The following is a 20,649-nucleotide window of genomic DNA, read 5'->3' on the forward strand; positions in this document are numbered from 1 at the left end:
AAACTGAATACATCTGTTATACAGAATGGCATAATTTGTGGCTGCTGTACCTCTCTTATTGTTACTTGTAGCCACCAGATGCATTTCTGCCATTGGACTGTTATTTTAACAAGCGCCCAGTTACCATTCTAGTTAATCAAATCAATGAATTGTTGTGTGAAATTGTATGGTTAGACAGAAGGAATTGATCGTGTAGTGTTGGGCATAATGGTGGCATCAAATCACTGCACACAGATCTCAGTATTTCCACCACCCTAGAAGTTATAATGCTCTGCTTTAACCTCCACCTGCCTACAAGAAACAAAAACACGTTCAAAAGTGATGCCAGCTTCTTCTGACCTAAATAGATTAAATAAAATTTCTGACTTCCTGTACAAACCAATTAGGAGAACTTTTTTTAACGATTGAGGACTTACAGAAGCAGGAACACTAACGGAAAAACTTCAGTATTATTAATACTACAGAGGACTGCAGTACACCAGTCAAGGACTGAGATATCATTGTGCCATGTACTAGATGGCTGATCAGCACAGCACTCCGCAAAGTGGTTGAAGAGTGTGCTAAAGATTTTCACTGGAAATTGACAGTTTGTCTAAACAGAACAATTATGCTATTTTCACTAATCATAACTTTCCTTGAGATGCTTTAAATATCAGCATGAGATTTTGAATGTAAACTGAAATTTAATTACATCAAAAAAACATGAAATCTATCACTTCAATTACTGCTTCATTTACTGCTGAAGTTACTCCAAATCATAGAATCCTTAGAGCTGGAAGGGACATTTAAAGGCTTTCTAGTCCAACTGCCCTGCAGTCAGCTGGCTCACTTAAAGGTAGATCTAGGTTGCTCAGAGCCCTATCCAGCCTGTTAAAAAGTTTATAGTATGTCCAGATTTCTGAAAGTGTAACGTTATATACTGAGTTTGGAATAAATCCTTTTGAAATTGCAAGCATTTCTGAAGGTAAGAAAGCTAATTAGCATTCACCTTTGTAAACCAGTTCCTGTCAAGGACATTTCCCATTGCTTCCTTATAGGCTGTAGTCAAGGATTCAGCCTAGCATTTGTGGAATATACTGGAAAATTTTGTGTATCTGTTCATTTCTTTATATAATGTTTTCTGCAAGTACTTCTGAGAATTGTATAGATAAAAATATGTAAATTCTAGTGTTATTGCATGAATCAGCTTCTCTGGCAATATCCAAATACAAGGAGAAAAGCTTAAGCAAAATTTACAGAAGAAAAATCAGAGTTACATAGGAGAGTTAGACAAATACAATACAACACTGGAATTTTTTATTAAATAGATAATCTATTGATTTCCTGTAACAATTTCTTAATCATATTTATAATTACTGCTTTTCTACACCTTGCTTGAGTTGCTTAAAACTTCGGAGCATATGCAGTTATATACAGCTCAATAATTTAAAACGTATCAAGGAAAGAGACAAAGATTTGGTAAGTAACTGCTAAACATAACAATACAAGATCAATATTTAAAAATATCAAGACTAAATAAGTTGCTAGTTCACTCTGGAGCTATTTTTTCATAATGGTAATAATTTATTTATTATTTCTAAAAAATTAATATTCAGAACCGATTTCTATCTTCATATTTAATATTGCAATTAACCCTTCCCTACTGAAGGGATTAATTTCTGATGCTGATTATTGACTTCCTCATTGAGTAAAGTTCATGATCAAATTAATTGTGTCCACTGATTTAGACAGCCTGATCTGGTGGCTGACAACCTTGGCAGGGGGTTGGAACTGGATGGTCTTCAAGGTCTCTTCCAACCCAAGCCATTCTATGATTGATTCTATAATTCTATGATTCTGTGACTCACTCTCAGTAAAACCAGTCATCTAGAAAGCATTTGCAGAAATTCATATCAAGCAAAATTGAATAACTCTCCAGTTAGTGAGATTACTAAATCGATACCATTAGCACTTGCCATGAGTCACAGTATTTTGCATCTTCTGAAACGTTAGACAAAGTGATAAAAATACAATCATCCAAGAGAAGACTGCATTTATTATATGAAATACTTCAGAACACATACTACCCACTGTCTTTAACAAAAGACAGAAATGAAACCTCATGTATTAGGTTCTGAAATAAAGTCTTGCTAAATAGTGAATTTTTCTTTTGGCTCATACTTATCACATGATCCACATTAATTTCCTATAGTAATTAACCACTTTAATAGATTTTTATCTTCATCATTCTGGACTAATTGCACCCCAACCTCTAGTTATGGAGACTCCAGTATGTAGGCAAATAAATTTCCCTGGTTTATTACCCTGACCCCTCTCTATTCCTTATTATAGCAACTATAAAAAGAAGGAAAAACTGTTTTCTTCTCTGTTCAGCAGACTTTATTTTCATATATTTAATAAATTATCATATTCATATACTTAATAAATACATTCATTTCATAAATTTTATTTCTTCATTTCTCATCAGAGGTTGTCCTTTCTGATCATCCAGTCATACGCTGAGATTTCTCTGTCTCCAAGAGATCCACGTATTCCTTAAATTGTGATGACCAAATCTAAACAAAACATTCAATTTGAGATTTTCTTTACTCCAGAAAAAGAACACTATCTTATGAGTGAGATTTAGTTTCAGACTTGACAGCACGTTTCTTTTAGCTCATGTGAAATCATTCATATTGGCAGTACCAGCTAAGTATTTGTTCTTAATGGGAGTATAAAAATCCAATCAATGTGAAGACAGAGCTAGGCAACTAAATTAGATGGTTTAATCCTTAATCATATAGACTTAAGACATTTTAAGCTTTCTGCCTACAGCAAGTTGTGCAGAGTGTGATTGTATTTAAATGCAGCTCCACAGTATTTATCTTTTTTTTTTTTTTTTGCAAGAGAATGACATTGTTCCTGTCTTCACCTTTGATTCACTGCAAACTCTAGACCATTTCCTATGGAGCTGCTGCATGTTCCACAACTATTTATTTCCTATGTTAGAGCTGTGCAGCTAGCAACATGTGCATAAGTCTGGTATGCTACATTTACTCCTATAAATAACATTCTTTTTTTCAAGTTACTGCTCTAGGTTATCAAGAATCTTTTGAGTTATATCCTATCATCCAAAGCACTCACAGTACCTTTCAGCTTTGTCAGCTGCAAATTTAACATTCATACCCCGTATTTTTTTAATCAAGTGATTAATGAAATAATCCAATACTAGCAGACCCAAGAGAAAAAAAAAATAACTTAATGGAACATCAAACAGCATATTCCCACAACTAATTATTAATGATAAATCTTTGAATATGGATATCCAAATTCTACCTTTGTACCAAAGGCCATCATATTCAGACAACAAGTAACTCTCAAAGAACATCCTTCACTAGTCTGAGTGTTCTGTATTAACCTACATAGAAGTACTTCAGTTAGAAAGAAACAATCTCCAGTTTACAAACTCTGATCATGAGGGGGTGACAGACTCATCTTTCCTGTATAAAATTGCACATAATCTTGATTTTCTGGCTGCAAACTAAGCTGGCATCTCAGTGTGGCAACAAGTAATATTCATCGTTGCCTTATAATGAGAAGGGGTCTCTGGGATCGTTCAACACAGTGAGGGTTGGAACCCCTGAAGCACCCTCTGAGTTATCTATCTATCTATCTATCTATCTATCTATCTATCTATCTATCTATCTATCATCTATCTATCTATCCATCTATCTATCCATCCATCTATCTATCTATAATAAATACTCATTGTAGTGCTTTAAGACCCAAGTTACTAGGCAGGAGGGGTGACGTTACTGCCAATGGCTCCTGTTTTCTTCAAAAAGCGGGTTATATCTCGACTATCCCAGAAGAAAACTGCTGAGCCAATTGCTTACTAGAATTACTTTATGTTTCTAATACGACAGGTTTAAGTGGCTCCTGGAGCAATAAATGAGACGTAATGGAGAAATAAGTGACAAGTCTAGCTGGTCTGCTTAGCCATCTTTATGTTCAATCACTGACTCTGTTGAGTGAACAGTGGATATAGATCTGGCTGTCACCACATAACCATACACAAAAAAATAATGAAACAAAACTAATAAGAAGCTATCATTTTTGAGTTACTCTCATAGTTCTGCTACCTAAGAAGATGAGGTTTTCTTTTATCTCTGGAGGTAAAAGTGATAAATATACAAAATCCTTTGGAAAATACTTTTCTAAGTTGGATAGCTGTACACATGGGTTAGATGCAATCCTTGCAATTGTACCAGGCTCTGAACTAAGAATCTGAAGAACTGAATGTTTGCTTAGTGATAGTGTTAGTTGACGAATAAGCCTTTATGATAATAAATAGTAAATTCTGAGGAGAAAAAATAATGGTGAGTTCTTGATGTAATTAACATGAAATGGCACTGTCAATATTCACAGCCTTTCTAGGTTATGTACTTGACAGTAGAGAAAGTTAAAAATTACGAAGTCTGAAGTTAAGCAATTGAATTATCTGAGTACTCACTGTCTTCATTTTCATGGATGATTCAACATGGGATAATGAAGGCATTTTTCTGTTCCTCTGACTATTCTGCTCTCATGTAGGAGTTCAGTGCTCCTTCAGAAAGGCATCCTAAGTGCTTGCGAAGAAGTTGTTGAATGATTTTACTACAGCTTCTCACAATAAAATAAACTGGTCCTAAGTAGCTCTGCAGTTAGGCATGTCTTCAGTCCCATGTACATGAACTTCTGCAACTGTCAGTGTTTGATCTGACCCTAGTCGTGGAGCCTAAGGGCTTGAATGGCTCATGGATGGAGTGGATTGATTAGAGAGATCAGTAGGTTTTAGCAAATACTTATACATAAACTCATCATCGTTAATGCATATGTCAGCACAGTCTTCTGGCCCTGGTTATCTCATAGCTACATACATGAGATTGGACAGGTTTTACTCTTGAACCAAAAAAAAAGGTTGAAGTTAATTTATTTAATCGTGAAAGTTGCAGCCTCAAAAGTAACTACAGATTCACTGTGTGCATTGATATATATACATATCTTCACTATGTAATGCATACACAAATATTCTGAACACATTTCAGAATCCATTCCTAATAGTAGTGTTTGATTCAGAGCAACAGTTGCCAACAGAACTGAAGAAATCTTAATTACCTTGTTGCCAATCTCATGCCCCAGTCAAATTAAAACAGATGATTTTAGCTCATTATTACCTGTATACTACTTTTTATATCATTAATCTGACTCAGATTTATGTTGCACTGACATTAGATCCATACAGGCATACAGCTCCTTTGTCTAGCTATCTGCATTAGTATTTTTATACTTATATTTAGGGAATGTTATTATGGTAGATGTAAGAATCTGCTGAACATTTGTGGTAGAAAATTTTCTTGTACAGAGAACACAGTCTTCAAAGGAGTTCTTTAAATTTTCTGTACCCTGTATGTTTTTTTTCCCCAGGCATGACATTCATGCTTGAGTGAAGAATTCCATTCAACCTGCAGTCACCCACCTGACTGATCATCTTGCTCAGAGAAAAAACAAGGAGTGATCAAGATCTAGTAGAGGAGTTAAATTGCAGAAAAATCAAAGTCATAGCAACTCCCTTGGCTAAATAATTTGAGAGGTCAAAACTCCTTGGTTCTGTTTGCTAATAATTAATTTTATATTATTTCTAAACACTGTATGACTTGTGCTGTAAAAGATCTGCTTTCAAGGGCCAGTAGGTGCAAAATAAACCTTTGACAACAGTCAAGGAGAAAAAAAAAAGGAAACAAAGCAAAGTTGACCTTTTTATACCTCTTCTTGCAAAAATTATATTAAGCTCAGTAGCAAGAGTAGTTTTGAAATATTGTATTACAACCAATTATTTTCTGTGGGAGAATAATATCCTTATAATACAGATCTGGGATGGTGTTTTCTATGCTTAACTACAAATGGAAAGTTCTTTCCAACAATGCAACTTCTAGTGTTCCTTCCAAATTAATTTTGGGGGTTTCGAATGGTTGAGTTTCCAAGATCCCCTTCAAGATTTCTTTTCCAAACTGAAAGATTTTAAATGTCAGAATATTTATATTTGAACTAATTTTTCCTTTTCTGTTTCATTGCACTGCTGCAGATTGCACCTTTTTATACAAAGGGTGGACTTAGATGCCAGACAGATTCAGATTACGAAAATTAATTTTCATAGATTCATTCACAGATACATTAGGTTGGAAAGGACCTACAAGATCATCTAGTCCAACCATCCTCCTATCACCATCCCTACCCACTAAGCTACTAAATCAAATCCCTTAGCACCTCATCTAAACGCTTCTTGAACAGCGCTAGGGATGGTGCCTCAACCACCTCCCTAGGCAGGCCATTCCAGTGCCTGACCACTCTTTCAGAGAAAAAATTTTGAAATCACATAAATTGAAAGAATGAACTCAATATCCAGATGTGATTTCTGTAAAATAGTTACTTAACCAGTTCAAAATTAGTAGACTGAAAACCAGGACAGAATTTTATCTCCCCCTCCTGGAGGACCCAGGAACTCTTTGGGAACATGTCAGCCAGTACAGTTCTAGTTTAACAGCACTGAAAGTTAAGATCCACTTCCTGGGGATATTCCCAGGAACTCTTTTAATTTATCATGATGAATATTATCACTACATCCATTTTGGTGTTCTGCTTCAGACGTCAGATTAGATTAGAATGTTCTCTTTTCTGAAACTCAAATCTGTGGAACTCAATTCCTAATGGAGATAACTGTGGAGCTGTCTTTGAAAGTCTGATTTATCAAATTGATTTGTGAAGAGTTTTACTCTTTTACTGAGTCTTACTCAGAAGTAAAGTACTGAACATAATCTGAAAAATAGGGACTTGGGGGAAAGGCAGTATAGATGGTCTATGCAATTGATACATCTCAAAATGCAACTAGTACTGGTTAATCTGAGTTTTATTCCATTCCATTCTTCTTTATCAGGGATTCTTTTGCTTCATGAACCACATAATGTACAAGGTTTTTTTTTTTTGTTTTGTTTTTGTTTTAAGTCAAAGGTTTTCCTCTAAGGAAGTGCAATCATTTATGACACACCCTAAGCCAGGTAGACACTGGATATCTGAAATGACAGATTACATAGCATTGTGAATGGAGATTGAAGAATCAGTGCAAAAGAAAACTAGTTCCTGTTGCTATGAAGGAGAGTTAGACACTGTGCACGCAGGTTTTGAAAGTACTGTCAGGTGTATAGCCCTGTTGATAACACCAGGCTCACAGCACACCACTGACTAACAAGTTTCAAAAACTCAAAATTAATAAAACGTAGTTCACAGACCAAATCCAGATACTTGCTAGATTTTAAGTTTTTCTGTTAGGTTTTTGGAGTTAAAACTAATAAGTTTTAGCCTCTAAACTGCTTTTTAAATAAGATATGTCTTCACCTGCTCCAGAGAAGCTCACATATTAAGGCTCCAATGAACAATTTTCGATACAAAACCTGAAGTAAAAAACAAACAAACAAAAAACCCACCCATCATATATAGAATTACTTCACTTTTATATAAACTTTAATTGAGGACAGAGAAAAACAGAGAGAAGTTTGTAGAACCAGATCTTGCTCCTGCAAGCACCTACTCTTTTACTTAACTTTAAGAGTGATAGAAATCCCACTGGCTCCTGGTATGCACAATGTGTATATAGGAAGTAAGAGAGAAATACATTATAACGTGAAGGCTGCTAATAAAGAAACAAAGAAAAACAGAAATTAAGAACAGCTCCTTGTTTCTCAACATCCTCTCGGGGCAAGGGTTTATCCAACAGGGACACAGCACCTGCTAAACCTACTGCAATCACAAAAATGAAAGAAAGAAAACCTTCATTCAGAAAATTCAATAAGCTTGGCTAAACTGAAAGGAAGCTTTCATTGCTTGCTCTATTCATTTCCTCGCTTTTATTTATTTATTTTTATTCCTTTTGTCATTATCTTTTTCCATACACACTAGAAAATAGACTTTCAACAAGAAGTTATTTTATCAAATAGTAAATAACTCTGGGTCTGCCACTGTTACAGCTCTGTACCATCCCATCTTACCTGACAAAAAGAACATACAGTACCGGGTCTGAGCACAGTGGTAGTTGCAATCATCTATTCACAGTTTTCACCAAACTGCTCTGAAAGGATTATAACAGCTCCTCAGTGATATACAAACTCATCCTTAAATGGCAGGTGAAAACTAACATACATATACAATTCTTTTTTGTTATATTTTTTCCAGCCAAAATAAATAATATGCCCCTTCATAAGACTATCTTATATATATAAATATATATCTATTTCATTATAATAGTATATCTACTTTTCAATATATTAAGTATTCATTATTTTTATCTACTTTTTGAGATTGTTTCAAGAAGTCTTAAACTAACCCTTTGTTGTACAAGGAACTACAAGGAAAAGTGTTAAGGCCTTTTCCATCTGAATTTCAAATACCTTCTTCTTTGAATATAGAATAAAAGAAAGAAAATAAATGAAGACCTCATTTAATAAAATGGGCAATAATTATAAGTAATAGTACTATAGCTACTCCAGTTGTGTACCTTAATCCTTTGTAGATATCACAAAATTGCAGTGTTTTTGAAGACAAAAATATCCATAAATCTGTAGTCTTATGGAAGTTTCTGTTATCCAAGGGAAAAAAAAAAAAAAAGTAAGAGAGAGTAAGAAAATACTTGTATGAAAATCTATCCACTGAATGACAATCCTAGTTGGTAGGTGCACTCTGGGTTGTGAAGCTGGTCTCCACATTCTGAGCAGATGATGGGTGGTTACAAATAGTTTAGAAAACTGAAACATTATTGTCTGTTTTATGCAAAAGATCCTCACAGAAAAAAAAAAAAAAAGGATGAATGACACAAAAAATGATGATATTTTAAAAACATTATTGCTTGAAAGTAATGCCACAGCCTTCAAGTGTAAAGGTTGGATATTGTTATAGTGCCACGTAATGGCCAAAAGCAACAGAGGAGCACATTTCCAACAAGTATGTGAGCAAATAAGGAGACTGCAAAGATTTGTGTAGTTGCAGTTATATAAAAGGTATGGGAAAATATGTGATCAGCTGCCAACCAAGTAACAGACTTTGTAAGAGGAAAGAGGAAAACAAACAAAAAGGAAAGCAAATAGATGGGACAATCTGCCCAGTAAACAGAATGCATTGACTAGAAAACCCCATATAACAAATGAAATCCTAGCAGTAGATAAGATGTCCTGTTTGGTGTGTTGATGATTAATATAAAAACATCAGGAATGAGCAAAGAGATTCTGGAAAGAAGACATTTGTCTTTGTTCTGACTTAGTACATGGAAGAGCACTCAAGCCTGCCCACCTTGACCTAGGAGACTGAGAAACATCAAAGACTGTGGCCAGCAGTGGTACATAATGAGCATCACTTTCATGTTTATGCATGGTCACAACCAATTAACAGAAAAAATATTAAATACGAACAGTTTTAATGGTAAGTACAGATAGAAATTAGTCATTAGCATCATTAGTGTGTTACTAACAAATCAGTCTACTGAAACTTTAACTATAATTATATGTCTTCTACACTATCTTATCCAAGTGATCTCTAGTTGACTAATTGATAAATATATACACATAAATATCTGTTCAGTTACAACACAACATTGCCTGGATGCATCTTTACAGCATCCCTGTGAAGCATACTATAGTCACTAATATTGACTTTTCACAGAGGCTATCCAGATGTTCTTGAAATACTATGCAGTTTTCTCATAGACCATTTGGCTTTATTCTAATTCAACTGCATAAACACTCCACAGTTTTCAATTATCTGGTTAACCAGATTGAGAGTCTGTGTTTCCTTTGTAAAGAATATGATAGACTTCCAGTTTTCATGCAAAAGAGTAAGCATAAGCATTCAAATCAAGGACATCTTCTGCAAATATGGTATTAACACTAACTATTTTTTTTTCTTATGGGAATAAGTTTTTAGTGAAAAAAGAAGAATTATCTAACGTGGACTTATGGTGCTTTTAGAGTAGCTCACTACTGAATTGTAAGGTAGTTCTGAAGAAATGTAGTTTGTTCTTAGTGTCAAAAAGATATTAAAACAGTTCAGACTTAGATCTAATTATGGATTTATCCATCCTAAATTTGTTTCAAAGTTTCCATTCACTTTACTGAACTCTAGACTCAGGTTTCAGTATCCACTATAAATAATATTTTTTCATTTTTTATTTTTTCATTCCTTCCCCTTTGGAGTGTTCACCATCTTTGTAGCCTTCCCTTGGATACTCTCTAATTGTGTAACGTCTCTCTTATATTGTGGTGCCCAAATCCTCACACAGCACTCAAGATGTGGCTACACAATGCAGAGCAGAGTAGGGCAATCACTCCCCTCATCCTTTTGATTGCTGTTTTGTTTTGGGTTTTTTTTGACTCCTAGGTTTTTCCCTACAGAATCTCAGACTTTGAGAAATTGTTCTCAATATGTGACTGTAGAATCTATAATTTATGTAATTATTTTTTCACAGTCACTTGGATGATAAACTTTTGATAAATTCACAGTAAAACAGTTCAATAATAGTTTACAATTAATATACTGAAATGGTTGGAAAGAATTAATTAAAAAGAAACAAAAATATTATGGCTGCTACAAAAATCTACCCACAGTATTCACAGAGTCCATTAGTGGTAATATACAGTTATCTTAAAAGATCTTTTGGGAAAGTAAACATAGTGAGAAAAAAAGGAGGGAAAAATCTCTTCCCAGCAGACAAACACAAAGAACTGAAAAAGAACACATCTTCGATGGTGATTTTTCACTATTTTTTTTCCCTTCACACTACCCTTTCCACTGTGAACAGCCCAATATGCCTACTACTTGTTCAGGCTTATGATGCTGTTAAGTGTGAGTTTGTCTTGAGTCTGAGACAATCAAGTCCCATGAGATCCCACCACCCTAATACATCCTAATGTTATCAAGGCTTGCAAATTCAAGGTGGTGAACATAGCAACAGCATGACAATAGCAGGAAACCCCAACAAAAGACACAGATTAAAAGATGTTGAAAAATGGCTTAATGGAATCATAGAATCATAAAATAAACACCTCTAAGATTATCTAGGCCAACCATCCACCTACCTCCAGTATTGTACCACTAAGCCTTGTATGTCACTATCACATCTACCCTTTCCTTAAGCACCTCCAGGGATAGTGACTCCACCACTTCTCTGGGCAGTCTGTTCCAATGCCTACCCACTCTTTCTGAGAACTTTCTCCTCATATCCAACTTGAACTTTCCCTGAAGCAACTTGACTCCATTCGCTCTTGTCCAATTGCTAGTTACCTGGGAGAAGAAGTTGACTCTTACCTTGCCACAACCACCTTAAAGTTGTCTGCAAACTTACTGAGCGTGCACACAATCCCCTTGCCCATATCGCCAGTAGAGATAGTAAAAAGGATGGACTACTGGGGAACACCAATTCTGACCAGTTTCCAGCTGAATTTAACTCCATTCACCACAACACTCTGAGTCTGGCAATCCAGCTAGTTATTTACCCAGCAAAGAGTGCAACTGTCCAAGCCACGGGCTGACACCTTCTCCAGGAGAATACTGTGGAAGAAAGTGTCAAAGAATTTATCTAAGTCTGGGTAGACTGTGTCAGGAGCCTTTCCCTCATCCAACAGGCAGGTCACCTGATCATAGAAGGTGATGAAGTTGATCAGTCAGGACCTGCCTTTCAAGAACACATGCTGGCTGGGCCTGATCCCCAGATTGGCCTGCACATGCAATGTGATCCTCAGTAATTAAGGGACTATTCTGAGTTGCAAGCCAAATGAAAGCTAAAGAATGGCAGGTAGAAGGTCCTTAGCATCACAATGGTGAAGTTAGTTAGAGCACTTAGAACACTTTGAGCAACAAAAAAAAAAATACCAGAATTTCACCTGACACAATTGGAGGACAACAAGAGCTAAAATTAGTATTTCTTCAGTAATTCAGTAAAACAGAATATCAATAATATGCTTGGTAAAACCCATGTTACCAGCTAGTCATCTCGATTACATTCGTGCTGAAAGGAAAAAGAATGTACATTTATATAATGCATTTGCTTCATTCTAAGGCAGACAGACACTGGATGATCCGTGTCCTGAATATGTCAGTTTATTCCTAGTGAGTCTCAGGGAAGCCCAGTATGATTATTTCAGATGCAACCATCTCCACTAAGGTTCACGAGAAGATTCCTAGCTTCAGAAATGAATAATTAAAAGTTGCTCTAGGAGATAGAATCTCTTAGATTAGAAATGACCATCTCAAAGTATGTATTTACTAATTAGTTTCACAGATCCATCACATACAAAATCTTACTTTTGAACAATGGGAAAGCATACCTTACACAATTGAAGAATGTATTGTTTGTGTACTCTGAAATCTGACAAATCTAATGTCTAGATGTAATTGTTTAGCAAAGATTATAATAATAGAACTAAAATTTGTTTATATTCACTTTTTGTTTGCTACCTCATTTCCCTGTTGTCATATTTGCCCTTTCACTTCCCTATGTTCTACAGTGCCTTTGCTCTGATGTCGGTGATGGGAGTGTAAAGTCATTATTACTAAAAGTCCTTCGGAGTGAAGAAACTGATGTTGATAGTAGTTTCTTTTTCCTTGAATTGTGGCCCCACTAGGGATCCTGTTTATGTGTTTGCTAACATAAATTTACACTTGTGCTTTCCTCGCTGATCTGCAGTTCCACAATATCCAGATTTGCAATATTTGGCTACTTTTATGAATGTTAAATACTACTTCTGTGTTCTCATTATTATCCCAAAACAATTTTTTTCCAGGTCCATGTCTACGTTTCTTTAACTTGTCATAGGAGAGGTTCTTATAGCTGTGGGGTCTGCAGTGCCAAGCTTGTGTTCCATCTCTTATCTTCCCATGTAGATATCCTGTGTTTCCACTTTTTATGGCATATGCTATTATACCAGGCTCACATTTCTCTACACTACCTCATTGTTTTAGATCTCTGTAACTATGGTGGCACCATATGGCAATAAGAAGAGTAAAACAAATCAGCCATAGCTGAAAAGTACTGCAAAAAATACTGTTATCAGCAAACCAAGTTAAAACAAAGCTACAGATAGGTCAAGAAAAGTTTACAAGGGACAAAACTGACAAGCAAGCCTCCCAAGACCAAATCAGTACAAAACTGTGGGAATGCAGTATTATAGGGCTAAAGAGTAACAAATGTGATAGAGGCAAGAGAAATGTAAAGTAGATGTATTAAAGTTATTCTCTGGGAAAGCAACAGACTATTAATATCAAGGTGAATTCTCAGATCAGATACATCCTGTAAAATGTGTGCAAATTCTTTTCAGCATGTTTAATAAATACTAATTGGAATGCAGAAAAAACTTCCTTGGGTAATCAAGTGAATGAAGAGCTTACGTAGCGTAAGTAAATGTGAAGAGTTTGGCTTGATTACTCTAGTAAAACAAAGGCTGAGAAGGGATGTGATTGCTATTTATATATACAGATTAGAGAGAAGGATGTGTATTACTGCATGTAAAGAAGGAATTCAGAGAAGAGAGTCTTACCTGAAAGACACAGCTTTGGCACAAGAGCAAATTAAAACAATGTATTTGGAAATCAGAACAAAATACCTAAATTTTCAGGCTGTGGCACTTGGGAACAGCCTTTCAGAAAGGATTGCAAAGACTAGAAATGGAATTTCTTGTGAAACACCATTATATGTTGGGACTTATTGGGACAGAGCTGCACCAGACACTGTGCTTCACAACTTCTCAGTTCCTGTGATGGAGAAAATAATGTTTTCAGTGCTGACAGTTAATGAGATTTCACAGAAATTAGAAATGAATGAAGGACTGAGGAATAGATCTCAATAGTAACCAGAAATTCTTAGACTAAGGGGTGTTAATGAACTCTGATGATGCCCTTGGAATTCCTTAGGGTCTTTATACTTTTAAAATGTGAGGGCTACTCTGAAAATAATGCCTCCTATTTTATTATGCTGGCCCAACGACATCAGAAGCAGATGTTGGTGATATGGAAATAGAAATTGAACCTTCCTGAAAATATTCAGTTACATTTTGTTGCTATGTGACAGATGGCAGCAGAGTAACAGTCCAACAACAAGATGGCATCTGACATGAAAGTGCCTATGAAGCAAAGGTGTGTCATTGAATTCCTCCATGCAGAAAAAATGGTACCCATTGACATTCAATGACATTTGCTGAATGTTTCTGGAGACCAAACAGAGGATGTGAGTGCAATGAGGTGGTGAGTGGTGCATTTCAGCAGTGCTGAAAGTGACAGTGGGTCACCTCCACTGGTGATGGCAGATTTTTACAAGCCCAACATACAGGCTCTTATTCAGTGTTGTCAGAAATGTATAGCTAATGCTTGAATCTATGTTGAAAATAATATCTTGTACTTGAGGCTTTCTTCTATTGAGTATTGTCATTGTTCTTTTTGTATCTGTTGTAGTTTCCATGCAAATAAATAGGAGGTATTATTTTCAGGGCTACTTACGTATTTTAAGGGAAGTTTGATCTACTTTTGTTTTGATTGTTTATTCTTCTTCTTCTTATTATTATTATTATTATTATGTTGTTGTTGTTGTTGTTGTTGTTTTTTATACCAAGATGTATATTTGCTCATGCCTGGAGATATTCAAGGTCAAGCTGGACAGGTCTCAGCAAACTGATCTAGCTGGAGATGACCCTGTTCATTCCAGGGAGTAGATAACCTTTATGTTTAGCAGAAGACTTTTCACAGCATTATAACAAGTTACAACTTGCTTATTTAGCAACAACAAAAAAGAATAAAATTATGCAATAGATTCTATGGTCTCATCATCATAGTTATGATGTGAGTTTCTGTTGAGACCCTGCATGACACATTGATGACACAGATGATTGCTTTTGCACTTCTCTTCCTTGTTAGGTTTAGGTGATAGTTTATGGCCATGCTGTTATCTCTCTACTGCCATATCTACACTACTCCAAGTAAATAAAGCAGTTCCTTTAAAGCTACGTCTGAAATACACTCTAATCTCCCTGACAATAGTAAAAACATAATTTTTGCTGCCTAGATGTTTGGAAGCCTGGAGTAACGCTACAGAAGAGAATGAACACCCAAAGAGGTGATATTTCTGTTGTGACTCTAAGGGGTTTTAGTGACTTGGCCCTGATCAAAACAAAGAAGTGCCAATAGTGAGAATGAAGTACATAATGTAATGAAGTCTGAGTTTATGTAGTTATGAGAAGAGTCTTTCATGGTGGCATAGATCTAATGGGAATGGACAGAGAATGTCAAGCTATGGAAGGGAACTGCAGTGTAGGATTAGAATTAGAAAACAGAAGTGGGAGCTGTGCAGGTAAACCACAGAGAGGAGCAGCAACTATAATTTGCCTTGTGAACTAGAGAAAGATCTGAGCTGAAATGAGTGACAGAACCAAGTGAGAGATGAGGAAAAATTCTGCCTTAAAAATATCAGAATAAATGCAATTGCTGTGATCAGCCACTGCATTTAGATGGACTTAAATAAGATCATAGTATGAACTGACCTAAACTTAACAATAACGCCACTTAAACTGGGAAGACTATCTCAGCCTTGGCAAATTAAAAACTATTTTCACATCTGCAGTTGTACAGTATGCTGCTGTTATCATAAAATAGGTGAGGTTTCCAAGACTCTATATCCTCAGATCTAGGCAGTGGCAACTCTGAGCACATCCCTGTGGTCAGGACAGGAGGAAGGGGGCTGAAAGGCCTCCGGGCTCCGGGCTCCAGGCTCCAGGCCAGCAGCAGTCATCCTTCTGCAACCCCACAGAGTCCCCCTGCAGCAAGTTTTCCTCTACAGCACATGGAGGGCCCAAGCCACAGCAGGTAGGACATTTCATGAGGGAGCTGTAGGCAGGGAGTTGCTTTAATATTTGTTTCTAATTAGCCAAATCTATTTTAATGGGCAATAAATACAGTTGAATTCCACATAGAAATCCTTAGAAAGGATGTAAGATGTGATATTCACAACATTTGGCTTTTAATTATGTTTGTTTCACAGTGACATCAGCATGATCGCATTCTTTTTCTGAGTCCTAATTTGCACATTTGTAAAGAAGATTCTTCTTTTTTTTCCCTTGTTCTAGTTTTGTTTTTTGACTTCAGTACTACTGCACATTTTAGAAATAGAACATAGCTTGGTTTTCACTTTCTCTTTACATATGTTAACTTTTGAATTATTTTTAGAATTAATAAGGATAATTTTGGCTAACATTATGTTTATTTTCAATAGCTCATATTTGCATTGACTGAATTATTCCCAAATTGGAACAGATTCCAGTTTGAGGTACGTTTATACTATGATATTGCTTTGGAAAAAACTGTATGGTAAGTAATATAATGTACAATATCTTCTAAATACAAATATTGAAATTTGTTTTCACCATAACATCTGTGTGAAAGAGTGAGATGTTTGTTCATGATATATGTGGTAAAAATCTCTGATCCTAGGAAACTGAGGAATGAGAATCAGATGGTGATTATTAATTTTATGCAAACTATTTTATAAGTCAACCAGAGCAGTGGAAATTGCTTTTCTTGCACATTAAGGTAGGGGAATGGTAGACTTATGACATTTCAGTTCTGTACTATTTTTTTCCATTCTGTGATATCTTGCTCATTTTTCCTCTGTCAGAATGAAATACATGAACAAACAAACAAAGAAAACCCACCCATCTTTGTTGCTGCTTCCAAGATCCCACTCTAAAAAGCAATGTGTTTGGTATATCCAAAGCTGATATATTGTATAGGAAAAAGAATTAAGTTAGAGTTAAATTTGGTGCCTATTTTAATTTCACTTTCGCCATTATGCTGATAAAATAAAATAATCAGAATGGGGCTCTAAAAATATGGAAGGAATCTATATGTGGAGCATCTTGTAAGTTTTCATGCAGCCATGGTCTCTGTTTAAAGAGTTATTTTGCCATTGCTAGACAGGGATTCTCAAATGCAATAAACAGATGGAAAGCAAAGTTCTTTTAGTTATCTAAACCTTCAAATATTTTTTCAATTGTCGATCATCATTATTTGATTAACACGATCAAAAAAATTCCTAGTCTGTTCATACTGCTTTTATAAAATAGGTCTCTTTTACTTGAGTTCCTTGGAAATAAATGCTTGTGAATTTTATTTTCATAGGTTTTCCCTTCAAGAAGAAAAGAGAAGGAGAAGAGATACATAATCTTGGAAGGAACCACCTAGTGTGATGAAAAGCTGAGATCACTTTTGAGTATTTTCTATAGATCTCTCAGGTGATTCTTTTTGCATGCTATATGAAAGCATGGTAGAAATACGGCTTCTGCTAAAAGACAATATTTGTGTCTGCCTCAAATTGTTATTCAATGAGAAATCATATACCTCCCTCATTGCCTGTGTTATGTTTTTACAGTTGAAAACAGCAATGGGAAATGACTATTGATTTGTTGCACAATTTCTTCTTGCCTTTCTACTTCATCATGTTTATATACAACATAACCCGTGTGTGTATTCCTTCTTGGGCTATTATAGAACTTCTGTATCAGTTTTCTCTGTGAACCCCAGAGCAAAATTCATCAGAATATTAAAGAAACAACTCACAGTTTACAATAGATTCATTTCTAGGGGATATGCGTAGGGAATACCAACATAAAATATAGTGGTCAGGTGCTCAGATGGTCTAAATCACTGTAGATCTACTTAATGTTGCAGCCATATTAATTTACAGTACCTGGATATCTTGCCTATACACCATCAATAATGTTTATTTCCAACAAACCAAACGCAGTCCTGAAACTGTAAGTAAAACAGCTTCCAGTGGAAACTACATCTTTCTGAATTGTTCAAGTCAATAGGTCCTACCTGCCCGCCTGGTTTATTTCAATAGGATAATACTGAAGTAAAGCAGATGAAAATCTGGGTTAAGTCTTCATACTTTAATATATATATATATATATATATTTAAGCACTGTGATTTGTTTTCTTTTTTGCATTCAATTATTTAGGCATAAGAAATACTGACAACTGGAACTTCCCCGGTCTTCCACCAAACTCAAACACCTAACTCATAGATTAGACTGTACTTCGAGGTACTTTCTACCTCAGAAGAAGTGATGAAAATCTCGACCTCTGACAACTGCAACCAAAGCATTTAAGAGGACTGCTATTTTTACCAAGGAATTATATTGGTAAGAATAACTGCCACATGGTTTTCTTGACAAGGGAAATATTGCTACACATTCCTGAGTGCATTTGAAATGCTGCTGAGAGATGTACTTGGAAGTTTCTTTAGTAGAAGGTTAGCAGGAAAACTCAGAACATCAGAGATCCTGGGTGGGCCTGTGGAGAGTTGTTTGCAGAAATCTCTTCATAGCTAGAATGTATAGAAGTTGAATCTGAGATCTTGAACTACACTATTATTCAACAGGGAAATAATTTAGTAACACAATCCTCAGCACTGAGGTCTTGTGAACATTGTAAGGAGAGTGAAGGAAGGTTCCTTACTACCGTATGTTCTTTGTCTTTTAATACAGGAAACAGACACTAAGTGGTATAATGAGGACAGTAAAATTCTCTGAAATTTTCCCAGTAGAATATAATTTTGGGAGATCTTGGAAGAGGCAGCAGTGCCACCAGTTTCTTCACCTTATCTTTCAGTAATTGTTTTCTCATGAGCACTTGCTCTAAAACCCCAGAATATCTGCATGAAGTATTGGAAATAATGGCATACTCAATTTCTGCTATACCCCTCAAATAACATCTTCAATTTCTGCAGAAGCTAAGAATACTTTGTGAGTGGAAGAACACTGTCAGTACCTCATAATCATCTAAGTAATTGCAGAAATTGCTTTAGAGACTGCATGTAAAGATTTGATTTTCAGAGGTGCTGAACTTCCACTCAAGAGCTGGGAGTCCTCAGTGCCTCTAATTAATTTTATTTAAAATTAGCTTATGTAAACAGTTAGCATGTTTGTGACACTCATAGGATTTTTCTTGCTCATATGAAGGCAGAATTCACACGTAGGTACATAAATAGGCAGATAAAGAAGAAGTTAATTGAAATAAGCAGCTTTTGGAAGTGATAGTCCTCAACATTTTCCATGTGCTTTTTTTAAGCACCAAATTTCTATTTCTTCTTAAAGAGGTACAGCAAAACAAAGCAATAACTTCACTGGCCAAATTCATTTGAGGATTATATTTGTTCCTCAGCTGCAAGTAACTGCATCAATTATCTGAAGTATATTAATGGATTAGTCAAAAGAGAACACAGCTGGTAATAACAATAAAGCCAAAAGCTTTTTGTGTAGTTAATGTCTAGACAGATACATTAAGTTACTAAAAAACTAAAAAGTGAGAAATGTAAAATCATAAACATCCTCAAACAACGTGCTTCTTGCTTATTAATTGCACTGATGTGATATTACTGATTAGTTTAATAGGAAACATAGATGTAATTATCATATACAGAAACTTAGAGTAAATCAGTCACCTATCTAGCAAGTTTTCTATCATTCAACAACAACAACAAACAAACAAACAAAAGAAGAAGTAAAAAAAGAAAAAAAGAAAAAAATGAAAGACATTGAGTCAACGCTGAAAAATTTATGGCAATCTACTGACAGTAAAAGAAGTATTTGAGATGCATCCACCTTTTTAGTATCCTCTGAATGTGCATAATTCAGTATGAGCTTGTAACAACATTTCTGGACTGTGCAAGAAAGACATTTCTCACACATTCGAAATTTAGGTGATATTTTTATTGAAGAAAGAGTGATATCAATTTTCAGTAGTGTGGATGCTGTGAGTCCATTTGAATGGCAGTGTGATTAATTGCTATTAGAAGTGTTTTGTGGTATGCTAATGTCCTTGCAGAATCATCTATGAAACTGAGATCCTTTTCTTTTTTTAATTCTCTTTCACCTCCAGAAATATTTTGTCACAGAAGCTCAGATTTGAGATTATATTCCTTTCCAAACTAAGTTCTATTGTACTCAAACATTTCAGTAGAAAAAAAGAAAAAGCAGCGAGAAAGTGTGAAGCATGAAAAATGAAACAAAAACTTTGATTTTCTAGGAAACAAGAGGGTGAAAATGATATTACATATAAATTATTTCTTAAAAAACTCTTTTAAAATATAAATATTTAAAATTCTCTGCTGCTTTCAGTAACAATGGACCTTTTTATTTATTACTGTTAGTAAAAAAACGTGGTCAACTCAGTATTACAGGCCTTGTAATATTAGTTTTCCTTAAGAGGTCTGCTCTACAGACAAGACTGGAAACCATGTGACCTTTTGTTAAAGAGACAAGGAACTGCTACTATGAAATCAGGTACAATATGAAAGCATAAATAGAAAGTCAAGCTAAAATAAACAAGGGAATTGGATGGTTAGTTTAAATTGGAAACTGAAAAACAGTTTATAAATTCAACTGCTGAGAGTGATTAGAATTTGTTCTTTAATTTTCTTCAGTGCAGGATCCAATCAAAGTAAAGATATTTTCATATTCATGCTATGGTTTTGGAATAACCAATGTCATGTTTATGCAAATACTGTCTGATTATCATGATCTTCTCTCCAATTAGAGATTAATAAAG

Source organism: Cyrtonyx montezumae, unplaced genomic scaffold (assembly GCF_038088225.1).
Source record: "Cyrtonyx montezumae isolate F1298 unplaced genomic scaffold, pur_monq_1.0 scaffold_8, whole genome shotgun sequence".
Taxonomy (NCBI): domain Eukaryota; kingdom Metazoa; phylum Chordata; class Aves; order Galliformes; family Odontophoridae; genus Cyrtonyx; species Cyrtonyx montezumae.